Source organism: Macrobrachium rosenbergii, chromosome 3, assembly GCF_040412425.1.
Source record: "Macrobrachium rosenbergii isolate ZJJX-2024 chromosome 3, ASM4041242v1, whole genome shotgun sequence".
In the NCBI taxonomy this organism is placed as follows: Eukaryota; Metazoa; Arthropoda; class Malacostraca; order Decapoda; family Palaemonidae; genus Macrobrachium; species Macrobrachium rosenbergii.
Window position 1 is genome coordinate 40,831,477 of NC_089743.1, and position 7,828 is coordinate 40,839,304.

Consider the following 7,828-nt stretch of genomic DNA (forward strand, 5'->3'; position numbering starts at 1 on the left):
CAAAGATTTAGGGGTAGATGACTCATCATTGGTTTTGCACATGAAGCATATAGGACTATTGTCGGCCATAATCTGTAAGAAATGTGACAGGGATCACTGTAATGTGGATATAGTATCTTTAAAAATATTTATATAATTTCTGCTTAAATTTGAAATAATACCCATAAATTTCCAAATATCCTTTCCAAATACCTTTGCTCTCATTAAAGAAAAATATCCACAATACAGATATGTATTAATGATGTTTGAATTTATTACCAAATGTGGTAAAGTTAGCTAAAATGATTATCGGTATGCCATTAATAATGAAAAAACGACTGGACAAATGAAAGGAAAACTTGCTGAACTGATACTGCATTTGGTTATTTAAGCTAATACAGCAAAAGAGGCGCTAGAATTAAATATGCAGCAGAATTACCATATGGTTCTCTGTAAATAAGAAAATGCAAGTGTCAAGTCTAGCTGGAATTCTTCATATTAATAAATCAACAAAGACACGAGAACCAAAACTATGTAAATGTACAGCCATTACAGCCATATCTCTTAATACACAAATTAAAATATTTCTAGACTTTCAACCTTTCATGCACAGAAGGTGTACAAAGGAGTATGATGGCATGAATTAATTCCATTTTCAACCTTGCCAGTTTTCATATTAATGACTTTTTGACATGGAGTTAAAAGAACATTGCTATCAAGGGCAAATTCCAACCCAAAATTGTCATTGTGTATTTGAGACAATTTCTAGCCTTGCCTGTTTTCATATGAATAAACATAAATTTTTGACCAGGGTTTGAGGTAGGGTTGCTGTCGGAGTCAAAGCCCCACCTAAAATGGCTGTCATTATCCATTTGGTGTGTAGGAGACTCCAAAGGACTAATTGAGACTATTTCCAGCCTTGCCGCTTTTCACATGAATAAATGTCATTTTTTCCTCGGGGATGGGGCTTCCTGTCCGGGGCAACGCCCCACCCAAAGTTACTGTCATTTTCCATTCAGTAGTCAGGAGACTCCTGTGGAACTTTTCTAAACTACTTTTAGCCTTGCCGAAGTTCACATGAATAAATGTTATTTTTCACCCCCTTATGATGTATTTGGGGCTCATAGCCCCGACAGCAATACAGAAATCCATTATATGAGGGTCAGGCATGATATTAATAATGTTGAACCTTTTGCCGTCTTTCGCATGAATAAATGCTCTGGGCTCCCACTCTAATAGGGGTTACAGAATTATTACCGTTTATATGCCTTATAATGTAATGACTTATTTAATGAATGACTGTTATATCATGAAAATGAAAAGCTCTTTCTATGTACATATTAGCTTTATATAAACGTACATATTAACTTTATATCTCTGTACATATTAGCTTTATATCTATGCACATATTAGCTGTATATATATTTCCATTCCCTGTCCTTTCGTGTTTGCCCTTTTGCTGAACAAATATTGTCACCCTTCAGATGCATTTACATAAACACTCTTCAGTAATATAGCCATTAACTTGCCTTTATTTACTTATCCTTGTATCGGATTATGTCGAAGCCTACTTAACCCAAGTGAATTCTGGGCACAAAATGCAATATCGTCCTACTTTCCAGTTACGATTATTGTTTAAGTCAAAGCCAACCTTTTATTGTTATATTTTGACATATCTTCATTGTTTTACAGTATATAGGTCATTACAATATAAGTCAGACTAACGTTTTTGTTATCCAGATTTCTCTTTTAAGTCGATTATTTTGTGTTTTTTTAGTGTTCTGAAAAGAAAACTATTGTGCCGGCTTTGTCTGTCCGTCCTCAGATCTTAAAAACTACTGAGGCTAGAGGGCTGCAAATTGGTATGTTGATCATCCACCCTCCAATAATCAAACATACGAGTACCTTTCATCCCCATTGCAGCCCTCTAGCCTCAGTAGTTTTTATTTTATTTAAGGTTAAGCTTAGCCATAATCGTGCGTCTGGCAACGATATAGACCAGGCCACCACCAGGCCGTGGTTAAAGTTTCATAGGCAGTGGCTCATACAGCATTATACCGAGACCACCAAAAGATTGATCTGTTTTCGGTGGGCTTGATTGTACAATCTACAGAAAACTCGACTGCGCCGAAGAAACTTTCGCGCATTTTTTACTTGTTTTATGAATATTATCGAAACTAGATTTTTCGTTTTATTTCATATTATTTTTGTAGTGGGGTAAAGTTACTGTGAATTAAGTAAATGAATGAAGGGATGAATAAACGAAAAAATAAATAAATACATAAATAGATAAGTAGATAAGTACATAAATAAATAAATAATAATTAGACAAATAGTAAATAGATAGATGATAAATACATGAATAGATAAATAAATAATAAATGGATAAATATATAAATAGATCAAATAAATCATTACGTAAATAAGAATAGATAATATATAGATAAGTGATAAAAAAAAAAATAAATAAATATGTAAATACGTAAGTATATACATGAATAAACAGATAAATAAATAAATCGATAAATAAATAAAAGTTAATGAATAGATAAATAAACGTACAAATAAATAAATATATTGACAGAGAAGAACGAATGAAAAGAAAATACAATTTTATTTCATGAAATAGAGTCCCAAATAGATTCTGCTAACACGTTTCCATGTCCAAGCGTTTCAAATTTTCAGTTCACTCCCCAGCACCTAAATCCATCTCCTCCGCAATACGCACCTTCATCAGACCTTCCTTAAGTTCAATAAAAAGTCAAACGTAACAATACAAACATCACACCGTCTCCTCCGCCGAGATATTATGCAAATGACCAAAAGGAAAATGACAAGAGGGCGCTGAACAGAACAGCAGAGTCAAATTGACTTTCCAAAGATACCTTCCAGTGAAGGAAATTCCAACTTCATTTAACTTATTTGACCTCCTGTAGAGCATTTACATGGAATTACTATTAATCAATAAATGCCCAGAGGGTGGGGGGAGGGTGTAGAGGAAGGGTTTATAATTGCAAAACACTGGAGGTGATTTATTTTTAAAATGGGGTTTGGTGAGATGAAATGGTTGGGGAATTTTTTTATGACTCTTAGTGACGCAATGTTTATACCTTTCATTCTGCTTAATTCTCATTCCTGGTAATGCAATATTGTTTTTCTTTTTTCACTCTGAACAATTGTAATGAATTTTTCTTTTGAATCCAGATACATTTCTTTTCATAGTATGTTGAAAATGTTTTAGATAACTACAGCCTTGTATGAAAAGAGTTAATTTTTCTTAATTCCTGCCACTAAATGTTTGATATATATTACTGCCATAGTCTTCAGATTTAAACAACAATTTTCACTAATTATATAACTATGAATTGACAATAACATAAATAACTGTTAATTCAGTTTCTAATTAATAGCAAAGACAAATAGCTTAAAACTGAATTAAAAGATGCTTGATATGTATAGATCATGATATAATATTACAGTATGAGAAATTGAGGAATAACTTGAAAATTAGAACAAATATTTGTACATACACACACACATACATACATACACATCCACACATACACAAATGACAATCAAATTTTGTTAAACACTTTTTAAGAACCACAAAACAATCATTTGTACAAGCACACATACATACGCATTCACATCTACACACACATTACTATCAATATTTGTAAAAAAAAAATTAGTTTAGGAACCACAAAACAAATAAGCAAAATCTCTTGGAGATTCTAAATCTAAATCATTGAAGGTTACCCCAGGATTTTGTGGCATATTGGCGTCCCTCGACTCCCAGTGAATACTTTTCATAATCAACGTTGTCTTGCCCAGGATAATTAAACCTCCCCTTGCTTCTGATTCTGCTGCTGGTCCAATTAAGACATTTTTTCTTTATAAAAGCCTCCAAATAATTCGACCTGTAAGCAATTGCTCGGTGCAATGGGAAATGAAGGCGTCCCGTTTCCTGTTTTAGGGGTGTTTTTTCTTAAAAGTTTTCCCTTATAGCATGTCACTTTGCGCTGATTGCATGGTGAGGTCTTGCATGTGCATGGATGTATGCAACAGGTAAGAAATGATTGACATCCGATTTGCTTAATGATAATTATTATTATTCAAAGAAGAATCCTATTTATTTGGAACAAGCCCACAAGGGCCATTGACTTGAAATTCAAGCTTCCAAAGAATATGGTGTTCATTAGAAAGAAGTGACATTAGGTAATTTGAAATACAGAAAGAAGAGGTCAGCTTTTAAAACATAAAAAAATAATTTAACAAATAAATAAATAAATAAATAAAAAGTAAGTAAGCAGAATTCAAGGAGAGATGGCTGGATGTTTTGGTTCTGAGTGAAGTAAAGGTGAAAGGCAATGTGTACAGAAGTGCTGTATTGATTTTATCATTAAATAAATATTACTTTTAGATTCAACAACCCCCAAAAACCAATATTTAGGCACCAAAATGTCACTGTGTCTTGATCAAAACTGCTAATAATTATGGCAAATCAACATTGACAGCATCCATGTTGAATTTGGCCCTCTGGCAGAGCTAGCCCGGACTTTCAGGGGGGTACCAGGTCTGAATCTTTATTAATTGTCTAATTTTGCCGAATCCAGCATTCAAACTTTGATATTTGTAAATTGGGAAATGTATGCAGAAACATATACTGGAATATAAAAAAATTTCGCATATAACTTTCTGGAATCTAAAATATAATTCACACCAACTTTGGCTATCTCATTTTAGCTAATTTACTGAGAAGGGTATCTTTTATTTTTATATATCATCTGAATCTCTGAAATAACTGCATAAATAATTCAAAAACTGTAAACTTCATTATGGAGAGAGAGAGAGAGAGAGAGAGAGAGAGAGAGAGAGAGAGAGAGAGAGAGAGAGAGAGAGAGAGAGAAAGGGGAGAAAGAGAGAAAGAAAGAGAGAGAAAGAGAGAGAGGTGGCAGGAAGAAGGAAAGAAAGATAGCGAGAGAGAGAGAGAAAGAGAGAGAGGTGGGAGAAAGAAAGTAAGAAAGAGAGAGAGAGAGAGAGAGGGAGGGAGAGAGACACTATCCCTCGAGTGCTAATCATAAAAGAATGATCCATTTACCTCCTTCGGTAACTTTTCGAAATCTCAAGATCCATCTTGACCTTTCACTTGTATTGACCTTTGATTTCTAACCGGAAGCCTTAGCAAATAATTGTTCATTATGACATCGAATGAGTTGAGGCTATGTAATCTCATTATTATTTTTTTTAATAATCTTGCAGGAAATTTGTCTTACTAAATGATAGTTTATTCATGAACAGGGTCTTTCAGTAAGTTATAACCCCTCATAAGAGTAATTTGAAAACTTATTTTTCAAAATATATTGAAAAGGCAGAAAACTTTGTAAGCATTTCAGCTCCTGGTTTAACCCAAAGAAATAGACGTCTATGGAATCATATATCACTTCAAAATCGTTATTAAAATTATGCATAGAAGAGCCACTGCTGAATATAGGTCTAAATATAGGTCTAAGAGTTAGTGAAATTGAGGACGCATTTGGTACCAAATGTACTACTTCTGAATCGTTATTAATGGCACATTGGAGAACTATAGCTGAATGTAGGCCTAAATATATGTCTAAATATAGGTCTCAGTTTAGGTCTAAATATAGGTCTGAATATAGGCCTATACGTTAGTGAAATTCAGGGTGTATATGGAATCAGATATACTAGTTAAAAATCGTTACTGAAAATTACATAAGAGAGCCATAGTTGATATAGGCCTAAAAGTTATAAAACTGAGAACGTATATAGTATCAAATATACTACTTCAAAATCGTTATTAATGACACATGGAGGAGCCACAGTAGAATGTGGACCCAAATGCTAACGAAATTTAACGAAAAACCAACGTAAGTCGAGGAATAAGTAATTCCAGCCACGAATTGCAGAAGAGGATTCTAAACCCCATTTGTCTGCCAAGAATAAACTCCTAGAGAATAATTACCAACCTTATACAACACCGGGCTTTACATACTTATTCATCATCATTAGCTTCCTGACGTGGGAAGGGCCATAATTTCCTCATTATTACCCTACGTATGTGTTTGTTTGTGCGAATGTGTTTTTTGATGAATGAGGAACCTCATTAAAAATTGAATGAAGAGTACAGCACTAAGAATGTTAATTAAGTAACCAATACTTTTCGGTGAGGTAAAATCATTAAACGCAAGAAATTGTGTAACGAGAACAGGTATTTAATTAATGTTCTCATATTAATTGGGCATCAAATAGCGAGACATTATCAATCATTTTTCAAGATGTTCCCTTTAGCTCGGGAGACTTCTAAGCTCATATAGGAAGATATTGTACGATTTTATTATACTCCGGCGGTGGTTGTATGACTGGAGCGTGTTACCATAGGCAGAAGCTATGTAATCCATAGTGACATCAAGAGGAAGATAAGAATGCGGAAAAAGACTAGAATTGGGAAAAAGGACAGGAATGATAAGCAACGAGAAGACTCATGAACGATGTGCTGGAGCGGATAATTTTAGAGGTCTCATTCAGTATTCTAAAAAGTAATGTATTATTGGCACATATCTTTAGAGATAATAAACAAGGTATGAGATAAATGGTAATTGCATAGACCAATTTAATCATGCATTTTTTTTTTCAAGCGATTCGATTTTCTTGTTAAAGTGAAACCAATTTTCTTTTTTTTTTTTTTAAAGCCCAGTGACGGGACCACCTCATTCTCCCTTATCATCCAGGAGTGGGCGGAGGACCGTGGTGGGCGGAGGAACGCCCACGGTCATTTTTCGAAATTGTGTATGAAAAGGGGGATTATATAATCAACTATTAAATTCGAGTTTTGACAAAAGGTCACATATTTTTTATCTTTCCCAAAAAAATGTCTTTGGTAAAGGGTACAGTACGATTAACACGTGTTTGAAAAGTAGGGCAAAAATTGTCGAATATTTTAAGGATTAGTTTTATTTCAGTTTATTTTGGGATTAAACTTTCATTTTACATATGAATAATAAAGCAGAAATAAATTTATCATTTTAAGCAATCTAGGGAACGATAAGGCAGGAATATAGTTATTAATATCTTGAAGCAATAAAGTTTTCTTGAATGATAACACAATTTGCTATTGCAAGTTTGACTATCATGTCTAATAACGGATCTATCAAAAGTTACAGTATAAAGGTTGGTTGCTCAGATTCCATGGGTCCACGCCAGGCTTCGCATTCATTCCAGAAAACTTATTTGGCAATGCATGTGATACCATCAAAAACGTGTTAGCCTGATTGTTTGGTAATTGTGTTATAATTTACTAGGACCTTTTCAAGGTTCTTGAGAAATATCTTATTATAATTATACTGAACTTTTTTAAGGTTCAGTCAAAAATCTTATTATCATTCTACTATGAGCTTTTTAAGATTCTTTCTAAGTATAATTAGCTTTGTCGTCTCATTAAATATTTTTAATAACTACAGTAAACCTGGTAAGTTATGGGGAAGATTCCATTACCACTTTTGGTAAAATTAATTGGCAGTTATATTACTTAGACATAACTGTTTCCGGCCATTTTAAGGCAAGTGCGCGCATGTAATTACTTGAAAATTATTGTTAATACCGAAAATTACAATAATTTTTAAAAGTAGACGGTAATGAAAATTATATATTTAGTTCACAGTTGGACATTGCAATTGGAGCCTCAAGAGCTCAAGCGAATATGCATTGCATTACTACCCTAAAGCAATTCTCCTTCTATTTAAATAATTTACTTACTTTTTTGTTTATATATTAATTTGTCAATTTATTTTTCTGTTCTAATGATTGATTTCTTCTTACTGTCCTTCCT

At 33.3% G+C, this 7,828-nt stretch overlaps 1 pseudogene; it reads right to left on the reverse strand.

Annotated features, from left to right (window-relative positions):
- The window catches only part of LOC136850969 (uncharacterized), a 2,004-nt pseudogene extending 1,935 nt beyond the window's left edge, over positions 1-69 (reverse strand).
- Between the last annotated feature and the right edge of the window lie 7,759 nt (positions 70-7,828).